Source organism: Falco rusticolus, chromosome 3 (assembly GCF_015220075.1).
Source record: "Falco rusticolus isolate bFalRus1 chromosome 3, bFalRus1.pri, whole genome shotgun sequence".
Taxonomy (NCBI): domain Eukaryota; kingdom Metazoa; phylum Chordata; class Aves; order Falconiformes; family Falconidae; genus Falco; species Falco rusticolus.
Genome location: NC_051189.1, coordinates 74,931,899 through 74,951,767, shown reverse-complemented (window position 1 = coordinate 74,951,767; position 19,869 = coordinate 74,931,899). Strand labels below are relative to the sequence as shown.

Genomic DNA, 19,869 nt, shown 5'->3' with positions numbered 1-19,869 from the left:
TTCTTGATGTTGGGCTGCTGAGGCATCTAAACTATAACTCCCATGAGTTACCTTCAAGGTAATATGGAATCCAAGTGTTTCTTTATCGATCCAAAATATTTCTGGTCTGGGGCAAAATGTTTCTGTTTTGCAGTTTTGCCTAATTATCTGAACACCTTCCACAGATTGGAATCCTTTTTCTTATATATGCTGTAGACTCTGTAGTCATGCGTCTATCTCCCACTGAAAACACGTCACAGCGGTTTCCTTCAAAATATAGTACAGCTATGCATAATGTATGATAAGACTAGAGATGTGCTATGCTAATCAAAATTTTAATGTCCTAGTTTTCCAGATATTATTATCTATTCACTGTGTTTTTAAAAGAGCACTGATTAAGAATTATGTCAGCTGTGACAAGCCATAAAGCCAAGCAAGACTTTCAGTGATAACCTGGAAAAAGGCTCTCTCTGAACACGTTTTAGTATTAAAATTTGCTTTGAGGAACCTGGTTCGTTCTTTGCTGGTGGGAGGAGGATTGCATCAATAGAGTCCTACTTGCTGACAACATGTCGCTGAAGATCTTAGGGCAAGGAAATGCAAAGAACAATAGCTTTTTTCTTTGGGTCTGACACGGCTGTTCTTACTCAAATGATTGGTCTGTATTTGCTTCTTTGTCTTTGTTGACCAGGTCTTCAAAAGAAAGGATGCAAAAATTCAACCCTCTTTGTCACCTTGGACATACCCTTAAGTAGCTGAGTGCCTGGCTTGACCTGAAATCTTATCTGCCTCCTTGCTCTGCAGAGTATACAAATGTCAGCAAGGTTGTTAAATATAAAATAAACAGCTCAGCTTTGCATCTGAGTGCAATCCTGTTGTGGGACTGACCCTCTCAGGTATACCTGAAATATTTCCCTTCCCAAATATCAGACTACTAGAATCTACTTGAAATTTTTGCAGTTCTTACATAGGCTGCAGCCTTGCGGGCATTTCAGCCATATCTTTAGTTGCTTCGTGTCTGGGCTAGACACCTTGAAACAGTCAACACTGCCTGATGCTGAGGTTATGTCTAGACAGTGAGGGAAGTCGTATCTAGATTAAAATGGAAGTGAAAATCAAACGCCTTGCTGTTTCTGCAGGAATACTGGGAAGGGTTCCTTCAATAATGTGAGATGCTCTTCTCTTTTTGCTTAGGGCAAGATGTGACAGCTTAAGCAGGGATGAGAGATTTCTGTTGTTCCTGGGGTCTTGTCCAAAGACATGGTGAAGGATCAGATTGGTGGAAGTGCTTTTATGGTTCCAGACATGGAAAAAATCTGAAATTAATTATTTTAGGTACTTGGATAATTCTGTTGTCATGATGTTTTCTTTAATAAAAACGATTTACTAAGCAGTATATTACTGAGTGTATTTTTTTGAGCAATAAACAAAATTTCTTTGATGTCTATATTTTTATAGTTGGAGGTAACTGCAAAAGAAGGAAGCCGTGTAAAACTTACGTACTTTGAATGACTGAGAAGTCTTTCTGTTTTATTTAAGAATTTTAAGTATCATTAAAGTGGTAAGCTAAAGAAGGTCTGTTTGGTTGAGTGCTTTACTGTCCACTGGCAAGGCAGCTGATAAATCTCTACTGAAAAATCATTTGAAAACCTAACAGATGGGATCTGTAATTACTGGATTATGGATGTTCATTGTTCTTTTTTCTAGCTGTGTTTTTATTCTCTTCTGGGGACAGTAAAAGGAGAAAAGGACTGGTGGGAATGCAGGTACATGAGGGTCAGTTTGAGAAAGTGGGAAGAAATCAGACCAGTGAGAGGAAATGCATGTTTCCTTATAGATGTGAGCAGAGTCAGTGTGGTGTCCACATAAACAGCAAAGGAAACATGCACATTTTAAATGCATTCAAGGCTAACTTTTCAGTCTGAAGTTATTGCAGTTTTGCATACAGTGGCTGAAGGAAGGGAAGTTAATAAGGCACAAGACAGGCTACAAAAATGTGATTGGGTTTTTTTTCTAGAAAATCATCCTGATTCTGAATGGAATTGACTTTATGCTTTTGGATTTACTGAAGTTGAGAGTACTGGATGTCTAAGTCCTTTGCCCAGCCCAGAAAGGATGAATGAACAGACCACTTACTCCTCTGGCTGCACGGGATCGCAGTGACTGCCATGACCCAGCTGCAGCCTGGGCAGAAGGGACGGGCAACCAGAAGGCTAGGAGCTGCTCTGAGGGCGCTCCAGTTCAGGCAAGGGAAAAGGGAGCCCTTGGGGGAGACAGATAGGAGAGACTGCTGGAGGACATTGCAGTGGGAGATGCCTACAAACTAAAGGAGCAGTCCCATGCAGTGGGGAGTGATCAGGAAAAGCAGACACCGCTTAATCCCCCATTTCTCATTGAGGAGGGTGGGCCTTGCTGCTCTATCTCTGCCCTTGCTGAGCGGCAGTGATGGAGCTGAGGCAAAACTGGCAGGAGCAAGATAGTCAAGGAAAACCTGATCTTCACCTCCTGCCAGCTTCCCTTCCTCCTGCTGCCTTGGCCCATGCCTGCCCTCACTAGCCGGAGTAAAACCGGAGGGCAAGACATGTCCATTCGCTCAAGGAGGTGAACTTCACGTATCCACGGCAGCGTGAGGCTGGCTTTGTCAGGGAGACTGTGTGCAATGGGAACCGGGCTGGGCAAGGGCAACCTAGAGTGGTCCCTGAATCTTAAGTGTAGACAGGACCACATGTGACAGTCTGCGGAGAAGACTCTACTGGGCCACTAAAAATGCCATTAGCTTGGACATCTGCATGACAGCTGTTAACTGAGAGAGCCATCTTTAAAGAGCTTGCCTGCCAATAGCATGTGAAAGGCTGCATGTGAACGGCAGAGGGATTGCCTTTGACGCCTTCTGCCAACAAAGGAAAGGGCACGGTGCACTCTCTCTTGTGTGCCGCTTTGCCTTCCCTCTGCCCATGTCCTCATTCCTCTCGTCAATGGTGCTCAGCAAAGCATCATCGGGATTAGACGAAGTTGGTGTGAATTCAGTGAGCTCTCCTTACTGGCTCCAGACTGACTGACAATGCACCTACCCAGGGAAAATTCTGCACAGGAATGGCTCATGCCCCTTCTTCCTCATGCCCTGTTGCCCTGGGGCTGTACAAAACAGCACAAGCACACATACACTGCATTTAGCTGGTTGCAGAGTCTAATGCCAACCACCCTACACTGTATAATCATGAAATGTGGAGAAAGCATAGCGTTTGTTGTGTTTTAAGGAAAAAAAATCTTTAAATTAGAACTTGAGCCCACTGAAACAAGTGACTTCTGTGAGAGTGGGCCTGTGATCCTAAGTCAGTCATGCATACCCTCATCGTGATTTGGAGAAACACCCATAAAATCAAGAATACAACTCCAGGGAAATACGATATTTGGTTTGTATAAACATTATTCTTGCACATACGGACTGGTGCCAACTTACCACATTGATGGGGTTTTATGAATACAGTCTTTGCAAATAGCCATACATACAAACTGTTCATTTACAAATATGTAAGTCATCTGGAAATTGAGCCTTAAACAAATTTCTTCATAGCTATGTACTAAAAATGTCTGATGTCCTGTATGATGCAATGAAGAAGCTCAGACAGAACATGAATCTGCACCTTTATTTGTATTTTTTTATAGTTACCTCTATGCTGGCCCTGTGATTCAGTATGATATGGGTGCTACTAGTATACAGGAAACCCTTAAACGTGGAATATAGTACTTACTAAAATAGATCATGTTCCCAAGGGGAAAAGAGCAAAATTACATGGGATTTGTAGAATAAAGAATAACTAAAATCACCCAATTATTTAAACTGAGGTATTTTTCTATCAATGTAAGATCTTGCTGAGCTTCCGGAGCATAATTTAGAGTAGGCATTTTGCCTGTAGTTCATGGTATAAATATTTTATATTATCTCCCACACTATTAGAATAAGAGAGGTAGTGTTATTTAATTCACTCCTGGCAAAACAGATGCATGCCAGAATGCATAAAGCACTCAAGGAACTGTATTTGTTGTAGTCAAAACTAGCTGGTAAAATGGTTTATCTGAAGTTAGGTTCCTCATTGTGGAAGTGGATTTGATGGTGCTTGTGAGACACAATTTAAGATTGTGTTGAATAGTCATAAAAAAAAAATAATGTAGTGGAACAGTTAACAATAGAGGATGAAAAAAGCCTCCCTAAAAGGTAAGCAGGTAAAGCAAGAGTCTTGGCTGGGCAAGAGGGCAGGGAAGGGTCTGAGGGAAAATACATGATGTGAATTCTTTGAGTTCGACTTAGTAGAAACTGTGACCATAAATAAGTGGAGTTGAATATACCTTTTGAAAAGCAGTTGCAAGCATAGGAACTACAAGCCTTAGCAGAGAGCATGCAAGTGTTGTGATTGCTGTGCAGTGGTCTTAGAAAGTGTGTTGTAACCCAGCAGGGATGGACAAGTGTGATGTTTGATAAAGGTTTTCCTAAAAATTTAACCTTTGGAGGGTATTTTAATACCTATTGTGACAGTCATTGTCTCTTACTCTTTACCTGCAGCACACGTTTCAGTTGCTTGTAGCTGATACACTCTGACCACAGTCCTTGGGTCTGAGGTGGGTATTTGGGTGTCATAGGAGTTAGGATGGGTGGTCCAAACGCTTCTTCTCTAGTTTCCATTTCTACAAAGTAGGGAGGAGATGAATGCTGATTGCTAAGGACCATAATTTTGCACACTCCACCCAGGGTTTAGCAATCGGAATGACATTATTGCTAAAATCCTATGGAAAACATTTGATGCTATGCCCTTTTCCCCTGAGATGATTGTGCCTAAAGATGTTATGCATAGGGAACGATAAAAAAATGACCATTTGTTGTGTGCATTTGTTATCTGATAGACTATGTCAGTCAGCACTCTTCTGTTTATTTACACTTCTTTTCTCATGCTTACTGTGGCTTTTTTTAATGTGTCTGATAACATGGCATCAGCTGCAAGGCAGAAATGTTTACTCTGTTGGGGTTTTGTTAAACTTTTCAGTATAGATTAAAAAACTTCAGGGGCCCCTGGATGGATAGGCTTGAGTTGGAAATTTATGTGTGAGTAACAAATATCATAATGCAGATGAGCCAGAGAGGAGAAGGGGAAATTTATAATAAGGGACTGGGCTGGCAGTATTAATCTGCCTCATGTAAACTGCATGACGGATCATCCCACATGACCAGAAGGGCTGCTGCTGCTACTGCGCTCTGCCAGCAAGTGGGACAATAAAAAAGTGTGCATGGAAGGGTGGAGGGGAAGGCACATGTGAGGGATTAGGAAAGGGACAAAGAAAGAACAGCTATTTAAAACGGGACATCTCAAGCCTGGCCAATAGTTCATGTTATATATAATTCAGCCAATTCATTGGGTAAATCATTTCATATGCTCCATGAAATGCAATTTGCTTCCATGGCCAAGCATGACAAAGGTTTCACAGAATTGCAGTTGGCAAAGAGCTCTTCTAGGATAGTTAATTCAGGGCCTGTGAGATTGCTGAGGCGTTATGTCAGAACATTAAATAATCACACAATGTCATGAGGGAATATCTAATTAAGAGCCCAATTTCTCAAGGGTTTGAATACCTGTTACAATGTGCCAAGAAGCCTTAATTCTCACCGACAAGAGCAGCAGCTTAGGGTGTTCCCAGCAGGCATTTAATAGGATTGTGCCCTTACTTCATTTGGTTGGGGTAAGTCCAGGCCAGTCAGGTGAAGCAACAGTAATCAAACAAGACAAGGTAATGACAAATAGGGTTACATCCCAGCAGGAATGTTATCACTTGCAGGTGATGGAACATACTCGGGTGTGAAGCCCATATAAAAATTAGGGCCAGATTTAAGGGTGTTATCTTAGGAGTTAAATTTGTGCATTTGAGAAAGATCCGCTTGTACTCATCCCGTGCAAAAGATCTGTAAAAGGCAACATGAATCCTTTATCAGCCCAGACGGTCATCCTGTGGAAACAAGTGACGGAGTTGCTATCCATGGTTCCATCCTAAGGACTTCAGTGATTTAGTCAACCTCATAAGGGCTGTCCACCTCATAAAGGCACAGAGCATTTAATTCAGTATTTGGGAGGCATAAAGCTTGAGTAGTGTAACTTTAGGGAAATTTGGATGCTGAAGTTCCCTGAACAGCATTCTTGGTATGTCTCAAGAGACAGAACAAAATTTGAGGTGGACAGATGGAGACTTAGCAGTAAGGTCTTCTTCCCTTCTTATATACCTGCAGCTATATAAAGGAGAAGAATGTTAGATGCAGTCAGAAGAGCATAGACATCATGTTTTGGCTTATGTTACTTCTTTTAGGCAGAGGTGAAAGTGGAGATTGTGTTCTTTTTCTAGTATGAAGAAGTGTTTCAAAAGCAGTAAATGGGAAAGGAGTGTGGCATTATGTTAAGCACTTTTGGGAGAGTGAAAAGTTAAAATCAATCTCTGTTGTCAGGCTCTTAAGTAAGGAATGATGCATTAGACTACCTGATTTTATTTGATTTGTTGGGAAACCAGAGCTGCTGTGCTGTTTCTTGAACAGAATTGCAGGCTTCATTTAAAGAGAGATGCAAAGCACACGCATCATTCTGGAAGATATCAACATAAGCATTTTCTATACCATGAGTAATGTTTACTGGAAGAAATCAAATTACTGTTACACAGACCATCTGTTTTCTTTGCATGCAATCATGTAAGTATTTTAGGACAAGCCATCCTTTTTAATCAATTGTAAATCTCTTATGGGAAGGCACTGTTTTCTGTAATAAAATCTATTTTTATGATAGATGTAAGAGTTTTAAATACTGGTTTCTTCTGCATAAATATAGTGTACATATTGTTCATAACATAAAAGTAGGGTTGTACAGCATCAGTTATTATCTGTCAAGAACTTAATTTTAGGGCTTTTTGAGTAGCCATTTTTTTATATTTGTTGGATCTGCAACTTGTTAGTATTCACATATTATAGCAAATAACATAATGAGTAAGATGGTCCATTTATAGCCTGGGAAGTTGCTTCCTACCTATGTTCAGTAAACATAGTGTACAGGGTCTGTATTTTGTAGCATGCCTACTGTAATAAAAGTGAATACTGGCAAGATGATTGTCCATTGTCTTAAATGCTTACGCTTGGAAAGACTGAAGAAAAAAAGGCACAACTTGTTGGAAAATGACCCTGTGGAAGGACATTAGAGAAACTTGAATTTATGGTGTAAGAAGTCAATGACAGAGTGTGAGATTTGCTTTACGTTTAAGAGTAACACATTCATAGATGTATATGGTCCCATTCATCTTAGCGGATGTTTAATCGGCCCTGCCATTTCATTTTTATCACTTCTGTTCAGCTTCCCTGATTTGTATACTGCCTTTAGGTGCACAGAAGTTTCTCTTGAATTCAGAGGAAGCTGAAGGTCTGCTTCTTAAGCAAAGTCCCTCTGGTTTCAAAAGAAGCTGTGTGCATGCAATACCAGAAGTTGCACTGTATTGTATCAAATGCCCCTGAAATAAAAGAAAGGAACAAGAACTGTAAGTAACAATTGGAAATTCCCTGAGAAGCTTGGCTGTCCTTCTCAATGAGGCTCGGAAGCCCTAATTTCATTTGTTCAGACACTTTCAAATCAATGGTATTTTGTCTGAATAATTAAGCTTCTTACTCAGGCTTGAAAAGTATATGGTGCTAAATTCTTGGTTTTTCTTGGGTAAACATGAAGAGGAAAAGAGGGAGAAACAGATGGAGCATGCACCTAGAAAAATTATAGTACCTACACTCTGGTGCCATCCCAGGGTACAGCGGAAGCTTTCTGCTGAAGGAAACATCAGGTGAAATGAAAGGCCCTTATAAGTTCTTTAGTGAAGGCTGGACTCAAGATCTCCATGTCCTGTCTATTCCTACTTAACAACGTCACTTGTGAGCTACAGCGTGTAGCACAGGGACAGCTGCCTACCAATCAATCCCAGCACCTCCCTAGACCTGGAGCTTACCTAGATCAGTCAAGAATGAGGTGAGAACTAGGTCATCAGTTAATCTTCTTGTATCAGTATGCATTAATTCAGTAAAAGGAAAAAAAGCGGAACAAGCTAAATGGCTTACAAAATCATATAGGTAATAGAGTGAAATAAAAAAAAAATGCAGTTGGTGACAGTCTAACAGTGTTACCCCATTCACAGTATTTTCTATTCAAATTCAGCATCTCTTCTCTCTAGAAAAGTATTAAATATGAAATAAATTGTTACTTTTTCTTTTTTCTTTTTACTTCCACACTTCTTCTATTCAGAGGGAAGAAAACTGCAGGCAGATTAAGTATTTCATAGAATCACAGAATCGTGTTGGTTAGAACAGACCTCTGGAGGGCATGAACAATGTCCTAGTCCAAGCAAGGGAAACTTAGATAACTTTGCTCAGGGCCACTTTCAGTTGAGTTCGGACTGTCTACAAGGTTGGAGATTCACCAGCCTCTCCCAACTACCTGTTCCTCAGTCTTCCTTTTACTGCTGATGTTCCCCTAGAAGCTCATCTGGTTGCCCCTTGTGTCTCTCACCAGTTTCAGCTCGAGTCTGGCTTCCCCAGTTTGATCCAAGTAGGTCAGAGCAAGGAAGTTCTGTGCTGTTCCCAAGTAACTCTCCCAGCTTCTTCATGCTCTGTCCACACTGCCCTTCTGCTGGCCTACATGACTTTCCACATGGCAGTATGGGAAGTTCCTATGCATGGGGGAGGCTGTCCTCAGCAAGCAGCTTGCTCTTCTGGGCCTCTTTGCCATCTTGGTTTTCAGGAGACATATTTTCATTTGAACTGTAAAAAAAAATTGATGCAAATGATGAGTTTAATTTTTAGATTTTCACCTTTCCATCCTCACATCCCTAAATCATTTTCAGCAAGATATAGCAGTGTAATCTGAAGGATATAAAAGCATTGTACTTCCACAAGGTTTTCTTTTTATAGCATTGTTTTTCATTTGTATGTGAGTAAATTTGCTACAGGTTGTTTTTTTTTAAATGTTTGCTTAGAAGGTGCCAAGTATTTTCACTTTTTTCTGGAAATTTTTTTTTTTAGCCAGAACTTTGGAACAGTCGCTGTGCGTTCTTGAACAGCTTCAGTAGCATAAGCACTATATTTCCCAGTTGTAAGATCTGTTTTTATCTAAGAAAGATATATTGATGTATTTATAATTGTCACGGAAGATATTGGGCTAGTTCTAAGAACTAATAATGGTAACACTGCTGCTTGGAAATTATCATATTGTTATTATGAAGAAATAATTCAGCAAAATGATTTAATTTGCTTAGTGGTAAAGAGAATGATAAAATATGAATCAGTATTGTCATGGTTACACTGTATTTTGACATAGTACTTGTGTTGGTCTAAACAGTAATAAAATAATCTGCTCAATGAGCAATTACAATGAATATCTTGAAACTGACTCCATTTTAAGTGCAGTAAGTAGACAATACTGCTGTTTATTTTAAGAATTTCCTGTGTCTGCAGTGCTGATTACACTGGAGTGGGAATCAGTGACAAGGTGCCACACAGAAGACTTCATTTATAGTAGCTTTATAACTGATGCAAAGTGAGATGATAGATTTTGATACCCATGACCTTTAATAGAAAAATCTCTGAAGAGAAGTTTACAATCTCATCTCCAAAGTTACCCCTAGTGAAAGTCCTTTGTATTTTAGGTTTTGTGAAGCAATTAAAATAATTACTTAGTCTTTGTTGGTTTCTTTTTTTTTTTTTTAAAGTTATTCCAGTACCTTGGCCATTCAGTTGATAAATGATAAATGAAAAACATTATTCAGGGGAGCTCTGAAATCCTCAAAGCTAGACATTTGCCCATTTCTGCTTTTAATGATGTTCTAAAGTACAGTGTGTCTGGGGCTTTACATGTTTTCTTTTTTCCATTTGATCCATGGCAGCCCAGTGGTCATAGATGACGTGATTCATGTGTGTGATCCAAATCCTCCTCTTCCGCTTCTCTACCAGATGCACTGATTTTCTGCGGGAAATGGAGCAAAAAAGTGCCATAGATGATTATCATGCTTGACTTTGAACTGGTCTCCCACAGCTCACTTAGTGGAAAAGAGGGAATCAGAAATGTTTGGTCACCATTTTGAAATATATTTAGGTCTGACCAGTTCATCATTAAATAGGAAAAGTCTATAGGTATTCAAAAATGCCACAAAACCAGTGAATAATCTTTAAGGAAGACATTCTGAATTGAAAAACAAGTAGAAAAGATAGTTTACAGAAGGTACAGGAAAGAGTGTATGCATGGCATGATGGGATTGAATCAATATTTCAGAAGTGATCATGGTCATTGCTGCAGTACCTGAACAGTGGGATAGAAACCTTAGAAATGAAGGCATTTAACACTGATGAAAGAAAAACTTATTTGAAATGTGCCAAGTTAACTAGTAAAATTGATTGATATAAGATACTATTGAGTGAAACACCGGAAACTCTCCTCACATATTATTTCTTTACAACTAAATAGGGCAGCATAAAAGATTCTGGCACTTCCTAAGCAATAATTCCCCCAGGCTGCTTATTTGGAAACCATTTCTTGGGATTTTTATTCCTCGGTATTGTCTACTGTTGGAGGCATGGGGGTAGGAACTACCTGAATTATAGTATGATTAGAAACGATTGTTTCAGTGCCTTCATATGCCATATTTGATCTCTGTATCCTCTCTGTCACAGGAAACCATCTTACACCCAGAGCAAGAAACGTAAATTTACTTGGCTGTCCCATAACTCTAAGGGACCTGATGCATGAGTGGACTAGAGAAAGGGAAGAGAGAAAAACTCCAAAGACCAACAGATCATCTTGCTTGCAGGGTGAGTAAATGTCCCAGAATCTCAGTCTTACGTTGTCAGGTACACAAAGAGTGATCCTACTTTAAGCATTGCCTCAGGAATTTCCTCTCCAGTAATTTTTGAGAAACAGGTGATAAACATGTCTCCTGTTTCCAGGTCTCTGACACTGGTGACCCACACTTGTTGAGAAGTATTAAGCCAGATACCTCCTATATTTGCAGTTCAAGCCTGGAACATGGATTTAAAAGAATAGGCAGTGCTGTGTTGTGGGAGTTTTACACATGTTGTGCTGCTTAGGCTCTTTTCAAATTGGGTGGGTGGAAAAGAAGTATCTAACTATTACTGAATCAGTCCAAACTCCTCATGATGCAAAAAGACATCCAAAAGAGGGAAGAAAGGAAGAAAACCAATTTTCCCAGTGTTGACTGTACTTAGACTCCTATAGATCTGTGCCTGTATTCCCTGCTTTCTCTAGGCAATTTTTTCTTGCTTACAAAACACCAATAGAAAAAATCACCTAGCTGAAAAGCAAATGTGTATCAACTTCTGTGATAAGCAGAACCTAATTCTGTGATCCCCTTTTCTTTCTGGGTTTGCCTGTTCCAAAAAGTGGTAGAGGCACAGACTGCAGCATAGTCTGGAGTGTTTCCTCCAGTCATAGCAGTGGGCCAGTAGGTCTGTCAAGTACCAACATGCCAATCCAACAGATTCAGGAGTCCCATGTACAGAGGATGACTGATTTTTTAAAAAGATGATCCAAATCTAAACATGTGACTAACATGGCAGAAAATCCAAAGAAAACCTGGAGACTTCCCCAGAGTCCTCCATCTGGTGGTTTGTGCCTCTACAAAAGACATAATAAAAATGCTGTCCTCTTCCATTGGGATGGCCAGAACTCCCTCTGTGTGCTTCCCCACTGCATTTGGTCCTGCCCATTTCTGCACCCTAAACATTGTCAAGGCCTCATCTGCTTCTGCCTTCTGTGCCAGGGCAAAAAGCATGAGCTGCATAAGTAGAGCAAACCCATCTTCCCTGAGACATGGGCCCAGTGGACACTTTTTTTAAAGAAAATGTAGAGCAGCTGAATTACTATGGTTTTAGCTGTGTGACAGCTCACTCCAGCTAGGAACCTTAAGGCAACTTGCCAGAGCCTGCAACACGATAGAACAAAACGAAGGGTACTCCAGAGGACAAGTACTTTCCTGCCAAGAGCTCTCTGATACAGAATGCAATATCTAGCCATATAATAGTGCCTTTACAACTGCTACTAGATGATGTATTTAGTACATTAGGCTGTTTTTCTTAGCATACAAGTAATGTTTTGACTTTGATGAAAGTCTGCTTTTTCCTACTGTACGTTCTTTGAGGTGATCTGTGTAAACATGGAGGCTGTCTGGGCTTTGCCTTACTCTCCAGTTAGAAGAAGGGGAACTTTGTTATTTTTTCTTTTTGTTTTTGATTTTTTGTTTTGTTTTCTGTAAGTACTGTTCTGAGTGTGCTGAAATACTGTGCTGGTGCACAGAATTTTAACAGAAATCAGGTTATTCCCTTGCTCACTCTGAACCCGCCGGCAACAGCAACAGCAGCCCTGCTTTCTGTTGCTGGACTCTGGAATCTAGGGAAAGGTGTTCAGGGGCTGAGGTTTCACTTTTCTGCTCTAGCAGCTGCTTCTTGCCTCCTTGCAGAAAAGGCACTGGAGCAGATACAGCCTGTGGGCACAGGTCTGTCCATACTTCATAAATAACACACTGTTTTCTTCAACAGTGTAATTACACTCTCTTGTTTTAATACAGTGGTGTACTTTCTGAACCACTTATTTCCCCCTTAGTTCTAGTTTATTTTATATAATAACTGTGCAATGGAGATGGGCTTGACATGCAATGACACAGTGATGCCATTAAGTGAGGGCCACTATGACTGAGAACAATAAAGGTGTTCAGTAAAAGTGTCAACATAGGTGAAGATTAGAGTTAGTATTACTTTTATTCTTAAAACCATTACTATGTGTATTGCTTTTGCAATTGACTTGTAAAATAAAATCATCTTCAAACTCAAATCTTATTGAAGCTTCATGAGCATTACTACAGGGAAAATAAGAAGTCGGTAAATGATTAACTGTATAATTAAAGGTTTCACATTTAGTTCTGTCACTGCAGTGATTAATGGTTTCCATTATTTTGTCTAAGTAATGCACTTCTGTTTTTTCTAGTGTTTTTCTTTCCTTCATTGCTGTTAGTGTCTGTAATCTTATGGTAAGGAAATTTATCACAAGGACAACATTTTTGTCCTTAGCTGCAAGGTACAGAGGAGAGTTAAATCAAAATACAGAAGATGCAATACACTTCCCACTGCAGTTGGTGGGAGAATTGTGAAGTATTTATAAAGCTGGGCCAGAAATGCCTTACGTGTAAGAACAAAGGGCAGGATGTAATCTCTGTGCTTCTCTGCTGTCACATCTAGGGCTGAAACAGGTGTCTTCAATAGCCAATCCCAGGAAGGCTCAATAAAAACAGGGCTGGGGCACACTTCTCCCTCTCTAGTGCATGCTAGAATGGGGTGAAAACCTGCAAACACAGCAGAAACTGCCTTGAAATAGCCCACAGCAAAGGCTGAGCAGAGGCCAGGCTCTTCTCTGGAGGTAGGTGCCCATAGCAGGGTTTTTTTAAAAGGACTCATCAGACTTCATGGTCATCATTGCAGCTCAACAGCTACGTGGGATCTCATGCTTGTGTGAAACTGAGGGCTTTTCCTTTCCTTACCAAGTTGCCCAGCCACTGGGCTGTGCTGTTGTCTCACAAGGCTTTCTGCCAGCTGTGTGAAATTTGTGACTTCACTCTGGCAGGGCTATAGTGGGACTAATGAGCCATTCCCCACTCCTGTTTTCCAGGTGAGCTTGTAGTTCTGCTGGAAATGTTGTCTCCACACTGCCTCAGGGTGTGGAGAGCCTGGAAATGAGTTACCTCACACTCTGAGTGCTCCAGCTGTATGCTTCTGTAATGCAGGATGCCACCTTTTCCAGCTGTGCCCTAGAAAACAAGGGTGTTTTCTGAAGGGTGCAAATATGCCTGTGCCTGTTAGGTGTATGCTAAGCAGATCTGAGATTTTGAGTCTTAGGTGTTGCTTCAGAGTCACAAGGCTCCTGAATTTGAGATAAGCACCCTGTTGCTGAGGTGGAGTTGTGTGTAGGACTTCAAAGACAGAGTGAGAAATGAGCTTCAGCAGCCACTGAAGAAACAATTTCTGGTGACAGTTTTCACGTTCAGACTTACATTTGCATGTAGTCCAAAATACCTTTTAACCAAGAACCTGCTTTAATAAGATTTCTTCTCCTACCAACATATGGTACTAAGATTATCCCCTTAGAGCCATTTGACACAAGAACTACTTTTATTTTCCAGACTATTGCAGGATGAAATAGCTTGGGTTTTATTTCTGCTTGGGATTTTGAATTCATACCCAATTTAATGTCGCCTAGAGCTGTTACACTGACAAGAAAGAAGATCTTGCCTTGTCTTCACTCTTTTAACCTGAACATGGCTCATAGATGCATTTATTGATAGTTCACAGCAATGATTAATACAGTTCAATTAGGCTCTGTTGAAGGTATTGTAATTCCCATCTCCACACTATTGCATAACATTGCTGTGTTTCTTCTTACTCTTTGTCTCAATGAAAATACGGGGGTTCTTTTGTTTTAATCCTGTGCAACAACTACAGTAGACACTTCCGAGAAGAAGAGATCTTCACAGAATTCTAGCAGAATAAAAGAGCATGAAAGTGAGTTTTCTTGATAAATGTTTATGCAATTTTGTCTTTCTTTATACATTTTGTCTTTTTCGTATGTCTCTATCTTTTGGGCAAGTTTTTCATTGCCCTAATATTTTTCAGCTATTGTTTCTTTTTTGTTGTTTCTTTGTTTGTTTGTTTTTCTGGCACAATGTTTTAAGATAGGTAACCAACAAGAACATGCTGTTCCAGGAAGTTATGAGAAGTCATAACTCCAGTACTGCCTGCCTTGAAATTTTTTGAGGATGATATTGCTGGGTTTTGAGCAAATGTGTGTTTTAGGGAAGGACTTGTTCACATGAAACTTGTGATTTTTATTTTTTTTCTTGAGTGATAATAGCTAGTTCAAGATCCAGTAACCTGCATGAGAAGTTCCTGTTACTCTACTGAGTCACCAGAACTTTAATTGGCAGCTTGGAATTTTCCCTGCCGTGGCAGTTCCCCTTTCAATCAGAGGTCCCTCAAAATTTCCTACCAGTTTTCTTCAAATCTGACCAAATTAATTAGTGGTTGGTCATTACCTCTCCTTCAGAATAATTATTAAAGAAGTGCAACAAATCTAGGCCTACTGCAGTATTGTGTTGTATCCTTTTATTCACCTCTTGCTGTTGTTGAAAGTGTCTTGATGTAACGCATTTTATGGTTACAAAATGTAAGTGTGGTATCACCTACCCTCTAGGATGGTTAAAGTTTCAGGTCTTGCACTGGGAAGTGCAGGTGCAGGTCACCTCACAGCGAGGTGGATGGTCCCAGTGATTTCAGTGAGCTTCCTTGCACGAGTTGGAGTTTAGAGTGCAGCATTTGCCTTCCTCATGAGAAACTTTCAGAAGAGCATTGCTATGTCCTATCATCCACAATATTTAGCCTTGTATGTGCTTAGGAGTGAATAATTTGTATTTTAGAACCACTTATTTTGACAACACTCTGGCTGTTGTGGTTTTTGTCTTTTTCATGTATCAGAAAAATGCTTTCTTTTCACAGTAGACCAAAGAGCTTTTGCTTCTTCTGAGCTATAGAAACCTAATGTGTTAATTTATTTGAGCTTGAGGATTACTGCCTTTCTAGTGTTTATGATCAAAAGTGTTAGTGAAACCCCTGGGCAAATTCTTTGCTGGAATGAAATGACACTGGTTATTTGAAGTCAACTGGTTGAGCCATTCCAATATACAGCAGAGGGGAATTTTGGCTGCTGGTCCATATGCTAATGGACTATACAGGAGTTTTTGCCTACTCTGCTGGCATATAAAAGAGCAGAAGATTGCAGGCAGAGTACTTTTTCTGTCATCTGTCTGACTCAGTACTAGAATCATAGAATCACAGAATTGGTTAGGTTGGAAAATACCTTTTAAAATCAAGTCCAACCATTAACCCAGGACTGCCAAGTCCACCTAAAACATGCCTCTAAGTGCCACATCTACACACCTTTTAAATACCCCGAGTGATGGTGACTCCACCACCTCCCTAGGCAGCCTGTTCCAATTCTTGACCGCACTTCCATTGAAGAAATATTTCCTAATATCTGATCTGAACCTCCCCTGGTGCAACTTGAGCCATTTCCTCCTGTCCTATTGCTTGAACTTGGGAGGCCAACACCCACCTCACTACAATCTCCTTTCAGGTAGCTGTACCAAGCAATAGGGTCTCCTCTGAGCCTTCTCTTCTCCAGACCAAACAACCCCAGTTCCCTCAGCTCCTCCTCATAAGACTTGTGCTCCAGACCCTTCACCAACCTCATTGACCATGTCTGGACGTGCTCCAGGACCTCTATTTCTTTCTTGCAGTGAGGGGCCCAAAGCTGAACGCTGCATTCGAGGTGCAGCTTCACCAGTGCTGAGTGCAGGGGGACAAGCACTTCACTACTTCTGCTGGCCACGCTGTTTCTGATACAAGCCAGGGTGCTGTTGGCTGCCTTGGCCCCCTGGGCACACTGCTGGCCCATGTTCAGCCAGCCATCAGCCAGCACCCCCAGGTCCTTTCCCACCAGGCAGCTTTGCAGCCGCTCTTCCCCAGGCCTGTAGCGCTGCGTGGGGTGGTTGTGCCCCAGGTGCAGGACCCGGCACTTCTCCTGGTGGAACCTCATACAATTGGCCTTGGCCCATCAGTCCAGCCTGTCCAGATCCCTCTGCAGAGCCTTCCTGCCCTCCAGCAGATCAACACGCCTGCCCAGGTTGGTGTCATCTGCAAACTTACAAAGGGTGCACTTGATCCCATCATCCAGATTGTTGATTTAATTTACCTCTTCATCCTGGTTGGGTGGTCTATAACAAGAGTCCCACTGCAATATCTGCCTTGTTGTCCTTTCCCCTGATGCTTACCCATAAACTTTCAACCTTATCATCACCATCGTTAAGCTCTAGACAATCAATACACTCCCTAACATACAGGGCTAGCTCACCACCTCTCCTTCCTTGCCTATCCCTTCTGAAGAGTTTATAGCTATATTGGTTAGACTTTCAAGAAGTTACAGCATTGCATATGCCATATTTAAATGTAAGAGAGAGAATAAACATTTTCATGGACCAGGAAATCATGTGCAAAGTTTGCGTCCTGTGGTGTAGGACACAGAAGTTACAGTTAAGATCACTGAGAATGCAAGTTCAAAACAGAAACTTTGCTGTTCAGATGGGAGTCCTGTTGAGGTAGGAAAGGTCATTTTTTATATCTCTTAGTACATATTTTTGCTTTTTTAGCATGTAGATGTTATGTTTCGTCATAGAAGCATGGGCAAAACCTGCTTTCTGTAGATCACAAAGAAGAATAGACACAAGGGAAACTGCGGTTGTTTTCTCAAATGCATATATTCTGTTGTGCATTGCTGAATAGCTGAGGCAAGCAGCTAGGAAGAGTTGATTCAGTGAGAAGTTTATGCAGAGGAGAGTTAGCATTGTGATCTGAATGCATGTGCAAATTTTAATTGCTTACTTGCTTCTAGGCTGAACTTTTCCATCACAAGAACCTCAACACACAAGAGGCCTCAGAACCTTCAGGAGGACAGTTACTCTGAGGGGATTATCACTTTTTTGATCACTGAGTTCTTTAGAAACTTTGTTAGGCATCACGCAAAGCTTCTGGCTGAAGCAGTGCATCTGCACTTTGACTTGGTAAGCAGACACATGCAGAGAGCTGGGCTGTAGCCCAACGCCTCTGACATGCCGTCAGGCAGACCTGGTCCCAGGGTGAAATGCCCACAGCTGGTTTCTGCCATTTCAAACACAAGACAACATTATGCAAAAAACAGACACTGAAGCTGTTCCTTTAAATCTCTCCTGCTTTGCTCTGCTGAGTCCAGATGATATAATTCACCTGTTCCCCTTGTATATTTGCTACAAAGGAACAGAGTGACCTTCCCAAGAGCTGCTGGAGTCAGATGGTCCTGGAATTTGTGGCAGGGACCTTACTTTCTTGCAGCACTTTAACACACCAGGATAAAAATTTGTAATAAAATGGGATGCACTCAGAGACGATTGTGTGATACACCCCGATTCTGACTTCCCAGATTTTCAACAATATCCCTATAAAACTTAATATAAACACTTTGCAAATATTATTGAGTTTGGGTTAACCTGGACTGTTAGTATTCAGGAAACCAACACAAGTGGTCTGGAACTTCATAGCCAGATGTTTTGGTGTAGCAGAAAGGCAACATTTCTTTTTCTAACCACCTAATCCATACAAGAAAAAATGACTGAAAGACTATTTCTCACAAAGCAGTAACAGCTAAGTCTTCTTGCTTACCTCCCACTGCATCTGCTTTGATGAAATAATTGCATTCATTCTTGCTGAAATATTAGTATGAAATAATTAATATTTAAATTTAAATAAGTATATGTTTGAGCATCATAGTTAATAATTTGTTAAGGTGGAAGGTGTTATTTTATTCATTGTTTCTGGCAGCCCAAGGATGTACATAGAGCTGAAGTTTATTAAGTTGCTCTTCCAATTGTAAGTAATAAAATTGTTTCTGTTTTAAGGCAAATAGTGAACTTGGGGTACCATTATTTGACAGCTTTCAAAGATTGACAGCAAGGTAGCAATTGCTCTGTGGTATTACAGAGTTTTACAGGCTAGCCTAGTATATAATAATATTTTTTTTTATGGATCCAAAATAAGACTGAAAAGTATGGCAGCTGTTTTAGCGAGACTTATTCCTTTTTTTTTTTGATATATGGTTTTGTGGAGTGGGAGCAAGGAAAAAGGCAGAGTGAATGGGAATCCCTGGGGAATTTTTGAGGCTGAATGGAAAGAGAACAATTCTGATGGGTTTGATAGGAGAACAACTGGCTTCCTCACTTGTGTGATTGCCTCTGGCTGTTGTATTTAAGAGGCAGTAAAAATTCATCGATGGGCAAGAAGGGTGCTTTGGAGCAATGAAGACTGAAGGTTAATGAAAATTAGAGGTATCTTAAGTAAATGAGGAAAGCCTGTGGGAAAGGCAAGAGTGGCTAGAGCAATATTCAAGTGAAGAAAATAAATCTGGGAGATGGGGAGAAAGAGAATTAATATGATGGGGTTGATAATATATTTGTTCCACAATCTTTGGGTTTTGTTCACCATTTTGTCTTTATGCATATAAACATACCTCCTGCCAATCTGTATTTGAGAGTATCTGACTCCACTTTATACATTAATTTTTTCTCCATGCTCACTAAACCTTTTTGAAAAAAATACTCTAAATTACAACCTAAGGTATCTTAAATGGGTTTCTGTTAAAATGGAGAGATCGTTAAGTAAGCATATTGAATATTAAATCCATATCCACACTGCTCTTTAGTCTTTTGGCTTTCTTTTTCCTCAGGCAACTCTGGACTAGCCTGGGAGAATTTACTGACTTCAAATGCATTAAATATATTGATCTGCAGAAAGCTTTGGCGTCAGGCTGTCTGTAGCCTGTGTCACGCTATTGGAAAGGAAATGCTTTTGCCTCTGTCTACAGAAGAAACAAAATGAAAAACATTATCAGAGTTTCAGATCACTGTGGAAGCTGGAAAAGCCAGGACAATTGGCTAATAGCAGCTGTATTGCAATTAGTGAGGAACAGCTTGGCTAAGAGCAGCAATAATTCTTTTTAATATTTCAGAAAACTTCAAACAGTGTATTTTTGGAAAAATTGTTTGTTCAGAAATAACCTATGTAGTCAGTATATACCTTCTCACCAGGGTCAGCAGCATTTTGGAGGGGATACTTTACTTGTCCTTTCCCATTTATAACATCATGTTCTTTCTTTGTAATGAGGTTCCCTTGATGTCAGTACAGTCTTCACTAAG

The 19,869-nt window shown here is 40.5% G+C and overlaps 1 long non-coding RNA gene across 1 annotated transcript in view; it reads left to right on the top strand.

The window, feature by feature from the left end:
* Nucleotides 1–19,869, top strand: part of LOC119145502 — a 343,024-nt gene that overhangs the window by 91,694 nt on the left and 231,461 nt on the right. The window contains exon 2 of the long non-coding RNA XR_005103431.1: nucleotides 10,703–10,840. This is a non-coding gene — a long non-coding RNA (uncharacterized LOC119145502). The remainder of the gene's footprint in view (nucleotides 1–10,702; nucleotides 10,841–19,869) is intronic.